Consider the following 19,809-nt stretch of genomic DNA (forward strand, 5'->3'; position numbering starts at 1 on the left):
AAAGGCTGTGGTTGGCTGCCTCTCTTCCCTAGGTCGCATCCCTACTTCTTCACAGGTATCTTCTGCACCTCCCTAATCGACTACTTGTACTCGAATCCTTGCCTCATGTCTGTTTCTGGGGATTCCCCAACTAAGGCTGCATATGACTTAACGTCTCTGGGCTTTGGTTACCTAATGTAGACATGGGGCCTTAATAACTGACTCACAGGCAGGGGTGATGGTTAACTCGGCATGGGGGAGGTGTGAAGCTGACCCTAAAAATTGGTCTACTTGGAAGTGCCTAGAACAGTGCCTGGGGTGTGCTCAGGAAACACGACTGGCAGTGCCTGGTACCTAATGAGCACCCAGCAAGGGGTCTGTTAACATCCCCTGTGTCTCACCGGACTGGTTGTATCTCCGTCCGTTACATGTGACCAAACCTACCCAAAGCATGTCGAAGCAAAGCTAGGTCAAAGCGGCTTACGGAACGGAAGGAATTGTTGCATGCACCAGAGACTAGGGACTCAGTGACACCAAGAGGCTTTGTATGTCTGTCCATCTGACCTCTGTTGGTGTTAACATCTCTTGGTGACTTGGGTGTATTCTTTACTACCACAGAAGGGCTCCTCTTGTGGGTGGGAGTGAATGAGAAAAAACCTTTGTGGTACCAGGTTGCTGATATTTGCGGATTATCCAACACTGCAACACTGTCATTCTCTCCTGACTACTCTAGAACTTTCCCTGTGTCATCTGTAATTCTCTTAACTGCCTTCCAAGGCAGACATTCCTAGCTCCTCTTACCAGTGGGAAAACTGAGGTCCAGAGAGGTTGGAGAGCTCACCCAAGATCACCCAAGCTGGTCGGTGGCAACACCACAATTCACACCCACTTCTGACCAGTTGTAGAGCCTGCTTTCTTGTCCCCACGCACCCTGGGGGTCTTAAGATGGAAATCAGGAGTGAGGGGCCGGGGTTGGAAGAAGGCAGCAGAGCTGACCAATAGGATGATGTGGAAGTCAATGTCAGTTCATCCCACCTCCTGTCCAAACTGCAACTGTGGTCCGTAACAGATCATACAAGGAGTCCGGCGTTTGTTCGGGGTGTTTTCAGATGAGCAGTTCTGGAGCATTTGCTAAACACTCTGGATGTGTTTTCAAAGACCCCCTTCATATTTCATGCAGGCAGGCAGAGCAAGATGGTCATGTATGCTAATGCCCCTCCCTGGGAGTCCTGGAGGACTGTTCTCTTTAGTTCCTCATTAAAGCTGCACGTGCAGTTCTGAAGCAATGAAGGCCAGCATATGGACCAGATGTCAGAAGGGCACAGCTGGGCAGGCCTCAATTCTTTCTTTTCCCAGTAAGGCTTCCTTGCAAGCTTCCCTTCCTCTCCGGATGAAATAAATAAATTCGAGTGTCCCCAACACATCTCCCTTCTCATGAGAATGGTTCTTACCCCCTTTCTCAGCCCTGCTACGTTGACCCCCTAGTGGGTTCCTTGCTCTTGCCTGTTGTTGACTGATCTGATACCAAAGCCCCGAAACGATATATAGTTCGCTGGCCCCCTGGCCGTACATAGGTGGCTGGCCTAGGGGTGGCACATGACCCATTCTGGGTCAATCAGAGCCCTTCTTGGGATTCTGAACTTGGAGATAGAGAGTGTGTCAGTCAGTCCTCTGTGGTGGAGGCTGTGAGTCACGAGGGTGGCAGTTGTAGGAAGCCTCAGCGCCTGCCAACAGAACAGAAGCTCATCCTTTCTGAGAAGGAAAAAATTGACAGAAGCAGAGCTGAAGAGTACATACTGTTGAAATTCAAGTGCTCGGTTTCACACTTCTGCTCTTCTGGTTACTTTCCCTTTCATTATAGTCTAATGGTGATGGGTGCAGCCTCTGAGGCCAGCCCCTCTGGGTTCAAATCCTGACTCACAGACTAGGTGTATGACAGTGTTTTTTTTTTTTTTTTTAAGATTTTATTTGTTTATTTGACAGACAGAGATCACAAGTAGACAGAGAGACAGGCAGAGAGAGAGAGAGGGAAGCAGGCTCCCTGCTGAGCAGAGAGTCTGATGTGGGACTCGATCCCAGGACCCTGAGATCATGACCTGAGCCGAAGGCAGCGGCTTAACACACTGAGCCACCCAGGCGCCCTGACAGTGGTTTTTGTCATCCTGTAAAATGGGGTCAATCAGAATACCTACCTTATAGGGTGGTTGTGAGAAAAAAAAAGAGAAAGAAGTGAAGTGCTTAGACTATCACCTGCGAGGTATTAAATGCTTCATAAATGTCACTTCTCTTCTTTCTCCTAATAATAATAACAATAATGTTATTATATCTACTACTACTAATTCTATATAATGTTATTTTCCCCAGCTTTATCAAGATATCATTGACATATGACATCATATAAGTTTAAGGTATCCAATGTGTTGATGTGATACTTATATATCGCACAAAATCATTAACACCATATCATTAGGTGACACCTTCACCGTGATGTCCCATAATTACCAGTTCTTTTCTGTGGTGAGAACATGTAAGATCTACTCTCTTAGCAACTTTAAAGTATAGAATACTGTATTATTATTTTTTAAAGATTCATTTATTTATTTTAGTGAGGGGGGTGAGGGGCAGAGCAAGAGGGAGAGGGAGAATCCTCACCCCTCACCGAACCTGGAGCCCAACCTTGGGCTCGATCCCAGGCCTCTGAGATCATGACCTGAGTTGAAATCAAGATGGCTGCTAACGGACTGAGCCACCCAGGCGCCCCTACAGTATTATTAACTATAATCACCATGCTGTATATTAGATTCCCAGAACATAATGTCTTATAACTGGAAGTTTGTACCCTATGCCAGCAGCTCCCCATTTCCTCTACCCCTTACAGCACCTGGTAATCATGATAATAATATTTCTAATAGTATATTATATTTAATAATTATAATCTACTAATCAATGCTATTATTATACTTAATAAATAACAGCAGTATATCTACGAGTAATAGTAGTAATTAAAGTAGTAATAGTAATCATTAAAGATTCTAGGGATGCCTGGGTGGCTCAGTTGGTTAAGCACCTGAATCAATCTCAGCTCAGATCTGGATCTCAGGGTTATGAGTTCAAACCCCACGTTGGACTGCACAGTGGATGTGCAGCTTACTTAAAAAAAAAAAAAAAATTCTTCAGTATCCTACGGGTAAATTGGGCTTCTACCACTTGCAACAAAAAGCACTGAGAGAGTCTTCAAAGACGGGAGAGTCCTTCAAAAGAAGTTAGTGGGGCTGATACTGGAACCACTGTAATATTATTATTGTCTAATAATCGAAATAACAGTAGCATGTTATTTCACCTACTAATAATTTAATATACTACTACTAATATTATGTCAAATAATAACAATTTATATGTAATAGTAACAATAACTATTAAAGTAAGAGTAATGATTACAGATTCTTCAGTATCCTACCGATGAGACGGGCTTTTATCACTCGCAACACAAAAAACCATCCAGAGATTCTTGAAAGATGAAAGAGTCCTTCAGGCGAGGTTGGTGGGCTGAGAGTGGAGCCAAGTTGATCACTCATTGGTTGCGGAGCCTGACAGTCAAATACGCTCCACCAATGACACGAGGGCTGACGGCTTTTTTCTGGACAGGAAATGAGTGCCGGGCCCTTGAGCCTCGGAAACAGGAAGAGGCGGGGTTTGCTTGAGCTGTGGGCGGGAGATGAGGTGGCTTCCTAGGGCTTGAGAAGGTGGAGGTTGCTCTGAGGGTAAGCTGTGGGGGCTCCAAACCCACAGTGAAATTCGAAAGTGGCCCCTGAAGGCAAGGGAGAGGCCGAAGGAAGAGGCAGGCCACTCCAGAAGGGTAGGCGGCGGTTTTAAAAGGCGAGGGAACTTACCGAGGACGCTTGGCCGGGGCGGCCACAAGACGAGTAGATTGGCACGTGCTGGCCAGCCCCTGCAGGATTTTATAGAGACCCCAGTGGGGTTCGGTCACATGTGCGCTCCACGTGGTATCAACACCACGATACCCTCTCAAGCCTGCATCCTCAGAAAGGGCAGGACGGGGGAGGGGTGAGCAGCCTGCCAATGCCCGGCCAGCCGACTCGCCTTCTGAATGACCTGGAGCAACAGGCTACAGCCAGAGGTTAAGAAGCAAACCCACTGCAGGGCTGAGGTGGCCAGATGAGGAGAAGAGGGTGACGGGCACTGAAGATTACACTTCTGGACTCTTTCATCCGTATTCCTCTACTCCCATTTGCTTTTTTTTTTTTTTTTTTTTTTTTTTTTTTAACCTCCTCCTGGCTGGAAGCATCTGCTCCTGGTTTAACACCTGGAGTCGTCAGGAGCCACCACGTGGCACCAGCGGGGAGGAGAGCAGAGTGAAAAGATTAGAAGCCAGCCCCAAGGTATTGTTTGGGCTCTTGAATCCTGCTGTACCGGAGCTTAACTCTACCCCTGAACTCTTGAAGATATGAGACGATGAAATTCATCTTCGCTTAACTGATTCCAGTTGCGTTTCTGTTGCTTTGCAATGGAAAGAGACCTGGCCTCTACCACCTCCAAAATTAGAGGCAAGATTTAAGCCAGCTGTATTTAAGGTTTTGAGATAATCAGTTTGAAGCTTAGAAGGAACAGAAAACGCCAGGCTGCAGCCTCTGGGCACACCTACTGGACAATCACGCTGAACCAAGGGAGAGTGTGGACTGCCAAGCTGCCGTCAGCAACCTGAATCCAGAGGCAGGACTGGGCCAGGTGGGACAGTGTACCACAGACTGACAGGAAAGGTAGCGGCATAAATCAAGGCTGGAGGACTGGTACCTGGGTTTCCTTGGAGGAGGAAGCACAGCACCTGATGCATGAGAAGGGATTAGCTTGAGTTAAGGGACCCTGATTATTCAGCAGTGCTTCATTTTATGTGGCAAGGTTCTTGTTGAAAAGATGGTGGAAAAGAGAAGTTAAGAAAGCTAGGTTTTATTTCCCCATTGGTTTCTGTGCATGCAACAGTTTCATTTGTTGAGCCCGTATAATGTGCTAGATACTCTGCTTTGTTTGTCTCATATGGGGTATTTACTCCTCCCAACCAGGGCTGCGCTGTACAGCTGTCTGTGTTGGGTACTGCACAACTCCAGAGGGAGCGATTTGCAGCAGTCTTTGTCTAGCACCCCTTGAAATTGTGCAGTATACAACTTTTGCTGCCATATGGGCTAGTCCCATTTTCTTTTTTTTTTATTTTTTTATTATTATTTTTAAAAGATTTTATTTATTTATTTGACAGAGAGAGATCACAAGTAGGCAGAGAGGCAGGCAGAGAGAGAGAGGAAGGGAAGCAGGCTCCCTGCCAAGCATAGAGCCCGTTGCGGGACTCGATCCCAGGACCCTGAGATCATGACCTGAGCCAAAGGCAGAGGCTTTAACCCACTGAGCCACCCAGGCACCCTGGGCTAGTCCCATTTTCAACCAACTCTAAGTTAGGTGATGTTATATCCCTTAATTTTGTTTTTGTTTTTGTTTTTAAGTAGGTCAGGGAATAGACACAGAGAGGGTAAGCGACTTGCCCAAGAAAACAGAGCTAGTGGGTGGGAGAATTCCAACTCAAACTCAAATTCCAACTTAACTCACTTTCCGTTTTATTCTTTAGCTGTTTGTCGGTTAAAATATTGTCTAGGATAAGTTCAGTTGCATCTGTATCCCAGACTTAGAATGTGGAAGAGTGGTCTCATTTGTCTTGACTCCCCCAGCTCTTAGCACAGCACAGTATCCAGTGGGCATTTGACAGGTGTTTGTTGAATAAAATTGGCAATGGACGGAGTGGCAGGGCTCCATGGAAAAAACTTCATCCAGGAGGCTAGACAGAGGGGAAAGGATTTAGAGAGGAATGGGTGTTTTCTGGCTCCTAGTAGAAATAAATCCAGCAATATACTTTGAACTTGTTGATGAAAAGGCTGATTTCTGCAGACATCACCAAACCTTGAGAACTTCCTGGGAGCCAGCCAGCCTCTTGATGGAGCACACAGTCGGGCCTGTCTAGCTCTTGGTGGAGACTTGTTTATCACCGTGGTGTATCCTTCGTTGTCCCTAAAACACAGTAGGAACCCAACAGTGTGTGTGGAATGGGATTCCAAAAATCTTACATTTGTGGGGAAATGTTTCTTTGAGATGCTTAGCTGGGGGAAGATAGGGTCTGGGGACTGTAATTTAACCTGAAGGTAGAAAAACCTGTTTGTAAGACCCTGGAGAGATTTGCTGTTTCTTTCTGGAATTGGCCTTCCTGTGTTTGATCTGTACACTGTTTTAGGTAAATTTGAATTAAAAGTAAACATTTACATGTTAGAAGAGTTTACATTAAAAATCCTGATTTTGAGCTCCTCTTAAAAATGAGACTGTGAGGGGCGCCTGGGTGGCTCAGTGGGTTAAGCTGCTGCCTTCAGCTCGGGTCGTGATCTCGGGGTCCTGGGATCGAGTCCCGCATCGGGCTCTCTGCTCAGCAGGGAGCCTGCTTCCCTCTCTCTCTCTCTGCCTGCCTCTCTGCCTACTTGTGATCTCTGTCTGTCAAATAAATGAATAAAATCTTGAAAAAAATTAAAAAAAAAATGAGACTGTGAAAAGAAGATGTCAGACTGTAGGCCCACATTCCTGTAGGGCAGTAATCAGCTGGAGGTGAGAAGCAGCTGCCCCCTTCGAACAGTGCATGTGCTCTTCAGTTCTCCACTGCTCCTTATTATGTTATGCCCAGATGGCTTCCCTCATTTCTGGTAGTGACTAGTCCTTAACAGACTTCGGAGTTGGGGAATTTTATTTCAGAGCCTAGACTTAAAGATCAGGCATTCCTGGTCTCTGTTTGTTTGTTTGTTTTTACCTAAAGAGGGAGTCACAAAGATTAAGTAGTTTGTCATTCTTTTTTGGAGAGGAGGAAACTGAGTCCAAGTAGAGATTAAATCACTTATATGAGGTCAAATGGCAGGACAGTGCTGGTCCTAGAGAGTCAGTTTGTCTTTTTCCTTATAGACTACGAGAACAGCTTCTACTGCCTTTTTTTCTTTTTTCTTTCTTTTTTTTGACGTGGCCTCCAGGGAACTCAGATCCGCATTTTTAGATCTAGTAACTGACCTCCTGACCTATAAATCTTTTTTCTACCTTCCATCCTGTTCTCTCCCTGCCTTTACCGCTTATTCTAAGTTATTTTTCCCCAAGTCCTGATTTAAAATTTATGTTTAATAATTTTGTTGTTCGTATTCTTGGAGTCTCCTGTGAGTTCTTTGCGGGTAGTGAATGAATAAATAAAATCATGAATTTTAAAATTCCAAGAAGGGCCTGGGTCACACCAAACTTCATGCTGGATGATTGTGATAGACTCCGGCTGGGGCTCTCTCCTAACCATTTGCCAGTCCTTCCTCCTTCCCTCCCTCCTTTCCTTTCTTCTCTAGCGTTCTGCCCACAGTACATTTTGCTTTCCTGACATTGATGTGGCCAAGCTGATAGCTTCAGCCTTATGGCTGTGAGGGATTGTTCTGGTGTTAGGAGGGGGTTGGCAGCCTCCATCCTCAGCCTCTGGGGGTGGAGGTGGAATGGGGGCAGCTTTATTGCCTGCCTGGCATCTGGGTCTTGGTTGGAGAAGGAATTCTAAGCTCCGCTGACTTCAGTTCTTTCTCCTGCAGTTGCACTGATGGGGCCATTCCTGCAGAGATCTAGAGAGAAAATTTCCAGCCGGGAGTTTCTGGCTTGTTTGATTTTGATCTTGTTGCTCCTATTCCCTTCTCCATCTCATCCTCCTGCCCCTGGTCTGTGGACACTCTTTAAAGGAACAGTGGCAAGGCAAAAATCAAATCCAAAAATTCAAAGCAGAGGGGGCATTTTTAATTTATTTTGTCTGTTCCAGGGGAGGGAAGGGAGCTCACTTTTTTTGAGCTCTTACTCTGGACCAGCCACCTTGCTTAGCTTGAGTGCCTGCTACGCTTTCATTTCAGAATAAGTTAGAAGTCGCTTAGCGTACCCTGCATGCTGTGATCCTGGGTGACTTCTATAGCCATGTCTCCCTAGATGCCTCCAGCCAGGGTGGCCTCACTGTACCTGCTGGGCCATGTCCAGTCTTCCCCAGCCTGTCCACGTTCACACATGCTGTTGCTCTCTGTACCGGGAAGGCTTATCCCTTCTGATCTTTGCCTGGTTGCCTCCTTCACACTCCAGATCTTGGCTGAAATATCCTCTGAGGCCTTCTCTGATGCTCAACTAGATGATTATCTCACAGAAGCCTCCTTCTTCCTTCATAGTACTCTTCAACCCTTCAAACTTTTTATACGTGATTTTTTTTTTTATAAATGTGTTCCTTTTTAAAATTATGCCCTAAGTCTGTTTCTTCTGTTGTATTAGCAGTGTCATGGAGATGGCATCACGTGTGTCCTGTGGCCTGCTGTATGCCCAAGGACCTGACATATAGTAGGTGCTCATTAAAAATTTGCTGAGTGAAGGGACATTTGGGCCCATGAATTGAATGTTATTATTGTTGTAATTATTATTAATAGCTACTGCTTATCGGGCACTGACCACGTGCCAGGCGCCATGCTGATGTTTTAGGTTCAGCATCTCATGCAGTTCTCTTAGTGATCCTGGTGGGGTGGATCACATTATCCCCATTCCTCAGAAGAGGAAACTGAGGTTCAGGTCTTTTTCTCAAAGCCACCCAGCTAGTTAGTATAGAGCTGGGATTTGAACTCATGTTTTCCAAAGCTGTGATCCCTTCACTCGGCCTCTGTGTTTCTTTGCAGTGGAGGAGTACTCTCCTGCCAGTACTTAGATCTGACATTCACTGAAGCATGTGAGTCCTATGGGGATGAAGGGATGGGCTTGCCAGGTGGGAAGACCCTTTAGGCTTCAGCTAGGCTGAAAGGCCAAGGAGGAGATGGGATAAAGGATCTTGTTCCACGTAGCTTGGTGGGTTGGACGAGCTGGCTGAGGGAGGACTGGGCTGTGGTTGGCTTGATATCAGCTCTCTTAGCTCAGACTGCCGTGACAAAATACCATGGACTGGGGGCTTACACAACGGACATTTATTGCTCAGAGCTCTGGAGGCTGGAAGTCCAAGATCAGGGTAGTAGTGTGGTCAGGTTCTAGTGAGAGTTCTGTTCCTGGCTTGCAAATGGCTGCTTTCTCCCTGTGTTCTCACGTGGTGGAGAGACAGAGAGAGAGGGAGGGATGGATCTCTTTCTTTTCTTATAAGGATGAAGTCACATTTGATTAGGACCCCACCTATAGGACCTCATTAACCTTAATTACCTCCTAAATTCTTTTTCCAGAGCCAGTCATGTTGGGGATTAGGGCTTCAGCATATGAATTTTGGCAGAACATAATTCAGTCCATAGCAAGACCCGAGGGGCTTTTGGGAGCCCAGGCTTTCGGGCCAAACATAGCCTCAAACCCAGCCTGGCCATTTCCTAGTTGTTGGACTCTGTTTTTCAGTTTTCCTTGCTGTGACTCAGGGGTATCACAATCTGCCCTGCCTGCCTTATAGAGTGGCAGGGAGTAAATGACAGACGTATGTGAAAATGTACTTTTTATCTGTATTTCTTATTGTCATTATCACTGTTCTTGAGCAGGCCAAGTGTAATTTCTCTCTCTCTCTTCTTCCCACCCTTGAGTTGTTTGGAAGTTATTTTTAAAAGTCTTTGAAATGCCCTTTTATGTATTTGGCAAAAGCAGAATGGAAATTGATAGCATTGTCACCATGGGAGCTTCCCTCCCTCTGGCTTCCTGCCTGGGGGGAGCAACTCGGGGAGGAGGTGGAAGTTTCTGTTGAGGCAGCTGGTTTGTTACTGCCTGAGTGTTTTCTGCGAGACCTGACCAGCTCTCATTGAAAGCAATTTCTCCTTTTCTTGTTCCTCCTCTGTGTCACATCTGGATTCAGAAATCCAGGCTGCAGAACTTCAGACCCCAGTCTGGCCACTTCCATCTGCAAAACCCTCCAACATTCTTTCCACCCCAGGGCATTTGCACGGGCTCTCATCAGTGCCTGGAGCTCTGGCTCCTTACCTCAGGGTTATCTCCTTCACTGACATCTCTGTCCAAGTCACCTTCTTAGAGGTCCCTTCCTTGACCCCCAGTAGATAACAAATCCCCTTTGCTGTTCAGTCATGGGCATTCCCTCAATTAGGGTTAGTCTAAATTTTGGATAAACACAAAACATTTTCTAGTATCTCATGGGATTTTTATTGATTGTGGATCTGAATTTCAAATTTAACTGGATGTCCTGTATTTTATTTGCCAACTCTGGCAGCCCTGCCCTCAAAGACACGTGCTAAATGAATGAATGGGAAGCTCTTGGCACAGAGCCTGGCACCCAGTAGGCTCGAGGTAAATGTTAGCTGTCATCTTCATCTTCCTCCTCATCTAATTGCTTCTTGGAACCACCATCTCTCTGCTCCCTTTCCCTCTTTGGAGATAGGCAAGAAAATGTTTCCTACCAGAGGGCCATCACCTGGCTCCTTAGAGTAGTATAAAATATTCTCTGCCGCAGCTTTGGAATCCGATCGCGGTGCTGTTTGGCAGGGAAATGCAGTGAGTTATCACAGAGCGTTCCCTCCAGCGCTGGGTCATGCAAATATTTATTGCAAGCGTTAAATAATAAATGGAACAGCCTGCCCAATGGTAAATCTGTCATGTTTGGTTTCAGCCAGAAGTTGTGACGGCTCTGGAATTGCTGCCCGTTCCACTGCCTGTGCCTGCCCTCCAGAGGGGCAAGGCAAACATCCCAGTCCTCCAGGGCGGAATCGGCGGGGCTGATGAGACAGCTGGAGGCCAGAGGGGGCAGCGGCATGGGATGCTCAGCCAGGCACGGAAGCTGGCAGGTAAGGCTGGGCTGTGGCCATTGGAACCGAAGCCAGTGAGACGCTGGGCAGGCCCAGACCCTGGCCATGCTGCTGCCATGGTTCTCACGGCGCACTGTCTCATTGTCCACATCTGGAGTGATCTTGCAATTTTTCCTTTGATGCTCATATCAGCTTTCCTCTGGCTGACTGGTCAGCGCTGGCCAGCTTTCGAAAGAAGCCCTGTCTCCTAGAAGGAGCTGGTGGGTGAGGAGAGGAGGGAGACCTGCTGTTAGATGCTTGGAGGCAGCAGTTTCCCGACCCCTTGCATGTGCATACCCTGTCCTCTAACCCTGGTGTTACAACCTTGAGCTTCCAACACATGGGTTCTTGGACCAGACAGGTCTGAGCTGGAATCCTCTCTCTGCACTTCTAAGTTGTACCACCTTGGGCAAGCCATGTAACCTCCAAGAACCTCTGTTTCTTGAGCTGTAAGATGTGGAGGGTGGGGGGGACGATGGTACTCACTTCCTATAGTTGTTTTGAGGATTCAGTGAGATCACGTAGGTGAAAAGCTTAGTCTCGCGCCTGGGAACTGGTCAGTGCTTTGCCACATGCCAGCTCTAGTGGTGAAGAAGGGACCAGAGAGGAAAAGACCTTGCCCAGACCCTTGGACAGGGCTGCCTCAGTCAGTGAGGCATGTGTAGGTCCTGTCTTTGGAGTATGGGGTGAACAGTCACACACTTACACATTGATGGAATTCAGGCTTCTCCCTGGGGTTTTATGGCTCCAGAAATAATGTTCTTTTTTCTACCCTGGATCTGCTCTATCCATTGTAGGATGGTGGGTAGTGTGGCCCATAGGCTGACCCCAGCTGTTGTGGCCTGGGATTGGTGGTGTCCTTGCAGTGGTGTGAGTGGAGTTGGAACCCTGGGTGGGGCTGCACAGAGTGGGGATATGTTTGGCTTCCAACTACTGCAAACCCAACTTGAAGAGGTTCGCATAGTAATGGCAGTTAGAGTTTCGTGAAAGGTGACCCTGCGGTGAGTGCCCCCAGTGAGACACAGCATTAGTTTTGCAATCGTGGATCCAGTCTCTTTCCACATTTCCACTTTTTCTGCCCCTTGCAACAGGCTTCCCCTTCTCCTCACAGTCTCAAGATGGTGTAGCTCTTCCTCTTGTCCCTTTTGTGATCACTGTCCCAGAAGCTCCCAGCTGACTCCTCCTTGAGTCTCATTGGTCAGAACTTTGTCACGTCCTTTTCTCAGCTAATCACTGGTGAGGACAATGGAATTTACCATGATTGGCTTAGACCAGCAGTTCTCAAAGCGTGACAGTGTGGTCCCTAGACCAACGTCATTAGCCTCATCTGGCATCTGGTTCGAAATGCCCATTCTCTGACCCCATCTGAGAAACTCTGAGCTGAGGCTCACAGATTATGTTTGAGTAAGCCCTCCAGGTGATTCTGATGGACACAAAGTTTGAAAAACTCTGGCTTGAATGGGGGATCCTCCCATGAAGAACCAGATAGTAAATATTTGAACCTCACACTCAGAGCTTGTAGTAACTACTCAGCTCTGCTGTTGTAATTAAAAAACAGCCATATATAGGACTAAGTGAACAAGCCTATTTATGGACAATGAAATTGAATATCCTATAACTTTAAAATTTTAGGAAATATTATTGTACTTTTGATCTTTTCCATCCACTCAAAAATTTACAAGTCATTTCTAGCTCCTGGACCACACAAAAGCAGATGACTCTCCAGGTTTAGCCCACAGGTCATGTTTGCCAACCCTGGCTGAGACTGCTTGAGAGTCATCTCCTGAAATGGGGAGGGCCCTCCTTCTCTTGAAACCCAGAGAGCCCCGGTTTCTTAAGGAAGCTGGAATTTGGTCTATAAGAAAGAAGGGGGCACATCACTCTTGTATGTTCATCTGCAGCGTTTGCCATAGTGGGGCTCCCATATATTGGTCAGCAGAACCATTCCTGCTAAGAGCCAACTTACTCAGTGGCTCACTCTTAAAGTCTTGACTTTCATTTCTTAGGCAGATTCTCCCATCTGTTCACTGAAGGTAGTTTTTGCTATCCTGACAAGCCTGGACATAATCCATTCTTGTATCTGAAACTCCATCTCCTCTTCCCAGGTGGCATTAGAACCTGGGAAGATAGGAGTACCTGTGTTCAGGACACTGTTTCAAGCTACTTACACATTCTTTGTGATGCTCTAAGATAGGAATCCCAGCTTCCATTTTGCAGGTGGGGCAACTGAGCAAGGAGGTATCAAGAGGTTAGAGGCCCAGGGTCCAGTGCTACATTGCACTTCCCTGTTCTGCTACTTTATGCTGGTTCTTTGGGCTACTCCCTGGATGGTCGACAGTCCCATGGTCTGGCTGCTGGCTTCTCTCTTTCCTTAGGAAAAGATGATGACTGTGATAATGGCGGCAGTAGTCCTAATTCACCAACAGGTGATTAAGTGCTCGCTGTCTTCCAGAGGCCATCCTCAGCATGTCATCTCCATCACCTCCTCGAATGTAGATCTATACTAGGAGCATAATAGGTAAAGGAACCAAGGCCCCGAAAGAGGAAATAAGCCATAGTCTCCCCCAGTCAGTGCATGGCTGCCCCGGGGCCCCGGAGCCCAGGCCTGATTGATTAATGGGAGGAGGCCCATTACTGAAATAGAAGCAAAGTAAGTTAATCAGAGAAAGACAATTATCATGTGATTTCATTCATGTAGAATTTAAAATAGAAGATCGTAGAGGAAGGGAGGGAAGAGTAAAACAAGACAAAATCAGAGACAAACCAGAAGAGACTCTTAATCACAGGAAACAAACTGAGGGTTGCTGGAGGGGAGGGGAGTGGAGGGATGGGGTGATGGACATTAAGGAGGACATGAGATGTAATGAGCATTGGGTATTACAAGCAACAGATGAGTAAATGAACTCTACATCTGAAACTAATAATATACTATGTTAATTAATTGAATTTAAATTAAATTGAATTTAATTTAAGAAATGAATATAGAGAACACTTTAACTCTGCCATTCTTCTCCTTCACGCCCCACCTCCCAACGCCTTTTGGACTTGAACATAACAGTTTAGTTTTACTTTTGTTGCTTTCTGCCTGGCTAATTGACATCTCATACCTTTTTTATTTCGATTTTTTTAGTTTTTTAAAAAATGTTTTATTTAAATCCAATTAGCCAACATATAGTGGATCATTAGTTTCAAATGTAGTGTTCAATGATTTATCAGTTGTCTCCGACACTCAGTGCTCATCATACACGTGCCCTACTTAATGCAGATACATGAAAAAATGCTCCATATAACTTGGCATCAGGGAAATACAAATTAACACCATAATGAAATACTACCTTACATTAGTCAGAATGGCTAAAATGAACAAGACAGGAAATGACAGATGCTGGTGAGGATGGGCAGAAGGGGAACCCTCTTACATTGTTGGTGGGAATGCAAGCTGGAGCAGCCACTCTGGAAAATGGCATGGTGGTTCTTCAAGACATTAAAAATAGAGCTATACTGTGACCCAGCAATTACATTTCTGGGTATTTACCTCAAAGATACAGATGCAGTGATCAGAAGGGGCACATGTACCCCAATGTTCCTAGCAGCAATGTCCACAATAACCAAACTGTAGAAAGAGCTAGATGTCCATCAGTGGATGAATGGATAAAGAAGATGTGGGTCATATATACAATGGAGTATTACGCAGCCATCAGAAAGGATGAATGCTTACCATTTACATCAATGTGATGGAACTGGGGGGTATTACACTGAGTGAAGTAAGTCAGTCAGAGAAGGACAATTAGATGGTTTCACCTGTATTTGGAATATAAGAAGCAGCATAGAGGATTGTACCTCTTGTAAAGAAACATACCTTTAACTTTTACAACCAACTATGTAGAGCCTTCTCTACATAAGATAATGGGCAGGAAAGGGGAACACTTTGTTGTTTTCCTCTCTGGTGTGCAGAATCGAGAATTGAATTTGTTGCCATTTGGCACGTGCCGTGGACTGAATTGTGTCCCCTCGAAGCCCTGTCCCCCAGCATGAAGGTGTTTGGAGGTGGGGCATTTAGGAAGTAATGAGGTTTAGATGAGGTCTTGAGGGTAGAGCCCTAATGAGGGGATTAGTACCTTTATGACAGGAAGAAAGACCAGAACCCTCTCTCTCTCTCCCACGTGAGGAGGTAGCTGTCTGCAAGCCGGAAAGAGAGCTCTCCACGGAAGCTCGCCATGCAGTGCCCTGATCACGGGCTTCCAGCCTCCAGAGCTGTGGGAAAATAAACCTCTGTTGTTGGATCCAGTGTGGATCCAAGAGGAGTAAGAGCGTGGGAGTCTGGTCCTGCTGGGAATGTCAGACCTCTCAGAACAAAGCGTAGAAGGGGACAGCCTAAAGCTGCCCCATTTTGTGCCCTTCATCCCTTGTCACCACCAGCCTCTCCAGTTCAGGATAAGGGGCACACCTCGTGCAGAGTTGAGAAGGGTTGGAATTCAAGAGAGGAACCTTGGCAAGTTAGAGCAAACAGCATCATCGGTAATGGCCATCTCCCTAGAATTTGCTGGACTCGAGGCACGAAGCTATGGGTTCCAGGAAACTGTGGTTTAAGTGTGTGGGTATTTTTCTTCTGTAATGAGATATCTGGAAGTGGGGCCTTTGGGTTGTTTCTGCGGCTCTGTTAGCATCCCTGAGACTCTCCTGGCCTCCCTCTTGAGGCCTCAAGACAGCTGCTGTGGCTCTCACCTCATGTCCTCATCTGATGAGATCAGCCCGCAGGAGTGGGAGTTGATGGGATGTGTGGAGGTTCACATTGCTTCTCCTTGCTGTACTAACACATCACTCCAAAATTCAGCAGCTCAAAAGAGCAGACCTTCAGTACCTGTGGCAATCAGGAATCAGAAGCAGTTCAGCCGGCTGGTCTTATTCTGGGTGTCTTGTGCGGGTTCAGTCAAGACGTTGGCCGGGGCTGCGGTCTTCTGAAGGCTCGACCAGGGCAGGAGGATCTGCTCCAAGATGCCTCATGCACTCAGCTGGTGAGTTGCTGTTGGCTGCCAGCTGCAGGCCTCTTCACAGGGCTGCTCGGGTGTCCTCACAGTGTGGCCACCGCGTCCCCCAGAGGGAGTGATGGAGAGAGCACAAGAAGGAAGCTGCAGTGTCTCATGTTCTAACCTTGGAAGTCACACATCGTCACCTCTGCTGCCTTCTCTTCATTACAGGTGGGCCACTAAATGCAGCCCACACTTAAGAGGAGGGGAGTGAGGTTCCATTTTTGGAAGGGAGGAGTATTGAAGAACTTGTGGACATGTTTTAAAATCACTGCGCTCCTTATCAACCTATTTCTTATCGGAGGGGAAGATTTTCCCTGGGTGGGGGGCCTCCCTCATATGCCTGTTCTCTCTCAGTGGCTAGTTCTGGGTTCTGTGCCCACCTCCCACAGGGGACTGATCTGTCCTTCCTGAGAGAAGGCTCTCTGAACAGAACGGGGGTTCTGTCAGCAAGAAGAATTGGGGTTGGCAGGATGGCTTTTGGGTGGCCGTTGACAACGTCCGCTACATTATTTATATACTTCATTTCTAACAACATCGCAAAAGTCTGATGACTACCCATGATTTGAAGATAAAGAGACTGTAGTTCAGGGAAGTAAGTAATTCCCCTGAGGTCACACAGCAAATAAGGCAGGAGAACCAGGCCACCTAGCTCCAGAGCTTATACTCTGGACTGTAGTACTTCTTCTTTCAAAACACTGCTTCTCGCCTGTGGGGAACTGAACAGTGGGGATTATGACCCACAGGGGGCTTTTGGCGGTGTTTAGGGACATTTTTCGTTGTCACAACTGGAGGTCCTATTCACCGTTAGTGTAGAGGCCAGAGATGCTGGTAGCCATCCCATAATGCCAGGACGCCCCTCCCACTCCCACCCTGCAAATAATTATCTGACCTAAAATGTGAATAGTGCCAAGTTTGAGAACCCCTGTATCAGAACCAAGTTCTTTGAGGGCACGGATCATGCTTCCTTTGTCATTTCTGAATCCTCTCTGCCTAGCCTGATCCTGGCACATTGTAAGTGCTCGATAAATACTGAGTAAATGAACAGATGTGCTGCCCTGAATTCCAGATTCAAAGAGTCAGAGGCTTAGAGAACTTCAGGGTTGTGGGGTGTGGGGAGGAGCACCCCCACTCCCGTTGGACTCATCCAAGCCCCCAGCTTTCCCTGGTTGTAAGAGGTCTGGTAGAAGCATGGTCTTGTATTTGAACTTGGTCCAACATAGCCTATTCCCCACCAACTGATGGATGGAGTCAGAGTTGGTCACCTGTTCACTATGTTCTCTGAGATCATAGAAATAGAGGGAACAAACAAAGGCACACTTCTCTGAATCTACCCATTTCTAAGTGGATTATCCACCAGGGAGGAAATGCGATAATTTATTTCTCACCGCCCTTCATTTCTAGCTCTGCTCTTTGTATGCAGTTGCTGGTGCTTCTGGGCAAAGATAATAAAAGTTCTTTCTTGTATCAAACTCCTCTCCCCAGGAGACAGAGCCCCAGCATCAGCCAAAGCGGAAGGCTGGGCTCTGGGAGCCTGGCTCGGAGGCCCAGGATGGTCATGCAGGGGCTTCCTTGGGACTAGGCTGGACTGGCAGTGATTAGTAATTATCTTACAGTTGACATTTCAGTGCCCGCCAGCTTCTTCATCAGATGTCTCTGTATCATGTCAGGCTATGAGAAAAAGCTGTAGTCTGTCATGGCGAGGCACGCCCACTTTCTTTGTTTCTCAAGGTCAGTTTTTACAACAAGGAAAGATCCCTGAATGTCTCCCTGGGTTGGTGCCACAAGCAACAACTCCTCATATCTTCACAGACACTCACGGGTTGCTGTCTCCATCTTGCAGTTGAGGAAATGGAGGCTCAGAGAGGGTGAGGGGCTTGCCAGAGGCAGTAAGTGGTTGAGTGGGGATTAGAAGCCAGGACTGGCTGTCCTCGCCCCCACTCCCCAACCCTGCAGTCTTGCAAGTCCACACTGTGTTCCCTCTGCCATGCCCTTGTGGCCATCTGGGCCCCGTCTTCAAAGTCTCGGCAGCTGCCGTTGACTGACTGACTGTGCTCCACTCCCCTCAAAGGCATACACTGTGATGGTTTTAGGAGGTGAGGTCTGTGGGAGGAGATGAGTTCATGGAGCCCTCGCAAGTGGGATTAGTGCCCTGATGAAGGAGGCCGCGGGGAGCTCCCTCACCGCTTCTTGCCACCAAGGTTCTGTTTTACAGAGAAGGAGACTTCGATCCGGGGACGTTAACTTGTGAAAAGTCACGGAGAGTGATAGAGCTGGGAGTTAGCCCCAGACATCTGCTTCCAAAGCCCACACTGCCCACCGCACTGGGACACACGGTCACAGACAGTGTCTCTTTCTTCCACGTTCAGTGGGGATGGCAGGCAGTGGGGTTGGAGGCTGTTCGGCGCTAGTCTGATAAATAGGGTCAGACTTACTAACTGGGCACATCTAGATGAGCGCAGCAATAGGCAGGCATGGAGAGAATGGAGCCCAGGGAAGAAGCCCAGGTACCCTGGGGGACAGCTGCTTGCGGGATCACTGCTGTGGGCCTCCCTGTCCGTGGGCGCTCAAGCAGTCACACACCTGCTTCACTCTGAACGCTGACGCGAATGGTGCACAGTCATCTCAACCCAGATTTATAGCTGCTTACGCCCCGTGCTGCTGGACGGATCTGGTCATCGCGAGCTGTAGCCACAAAGGCTTCTGTAACTGTACATCAGTTTCTCAAACCCTAAATGTCACCTGGTGCTGGAAGCAGGAAGTCTAAAAAGTGAGGGTGTCAGGACAGATCCCTAAATGGAATTCCGTGTTTGTCACATACCTTTGGGCATCTGTCAGGGCCTGTTTTCCAGCATAGCCTCCGCGAAAGCCTTTCTCTGCCAGCCCATGGAAACCAGCATTTCTTTACCTTTCTCAGTCTCATTCCCCGTGGTTTACCTGAGCAGCTTTGCTGCTAAGAATCACTTTCTCGGGCGTTTGCTTCTTTGTGTCCTTCGCAAGCTCCCGATCTTCAAGAATTAGTTCGCGTTCCTCCTTCCTGCAGCCCACACCCAAGAGCTTGCTTGCTGTTGGCTGGCAAGGGCAGATGTGTGGAGCCCACTGTAGACACTCAGTGTTGCTGGCATGTTTCGTTGACAAACCAGTCATCACCACTACTCGAGAGAATTGGTTTAAACACCCATGTCAAAGCCAGGAGTTCTGAACACAACACATTCTCTCTGAGGATCTGCAGCAGGTCCTCAGACTGAGAGGATATTGGACTCCACTGTCTCCTGAGTTATCTGGACCGCACGATTGACCTTGACCATTGAGCTTACCATCCTCATATGAATTAACTTTCTTTCCTTTTCCTTTTTTTTTTTTTTTTGAAAGATTTTTAAAGAGAGACACAGTGAGAGAGGGAACACAACCAGGGGGAGTAGGAGAGGGAGAAGGAGGCTTCCTACCTAGCAGGGATCCCGATGCGGGGCTTGATCCCAGGACACTGGGATCAGGACCTGAGCCGAAGGCAGACACTTAACGACTGAGCCACCCAGGTGCCCCATTTATATGAACTGTCGCCTGGCAGAGTGTGGCATGGTGTTTGCTCAAAAAGGGGGCGGGGATGTAAGAACAAAGCCGCAGCCTCTCTTTAGCACATACCCTGAAAAAGGTCAGGCGAAGTGTGAGGATTAAATAACGCAAAGAAGGTATAAGCTAATGCTAAGGTGGGAATCCTATTCCAACATAAAAGTGTATCAGGTCAATACGTTGTTTACCGTTAACTTATACTATGTTATATATCCATTATACTTCAATACAAATATTACATTTGACCAGAGTAAAAAGAGTGATATAAGGTGATATTTGCAAAGCCAAATTTGGGGTTCCAGTACCAAACCGCCCTTTCTCCCAGAAACACAAGCTCCCTTGCTGTGCAAATCTAAAACTCAGTAAATATGGTCACAGCTTCATGGCTGCAAAGCTGACTT

This window comes from Neovison vison, chromosome 14 (genome assembly GCF_020171115.1).
Source record: "Neovison vison isolate M4711 chromosome 14, ASM_NN_V1, whole genome shotgun sequence".
Classification (NCBI taxonomy): domain Eukaryota; kingdom Metazoa; phylum Chordata; class Mammalia; order Carnivora; family Mustelidae; genus Neogale; species Neogale vison.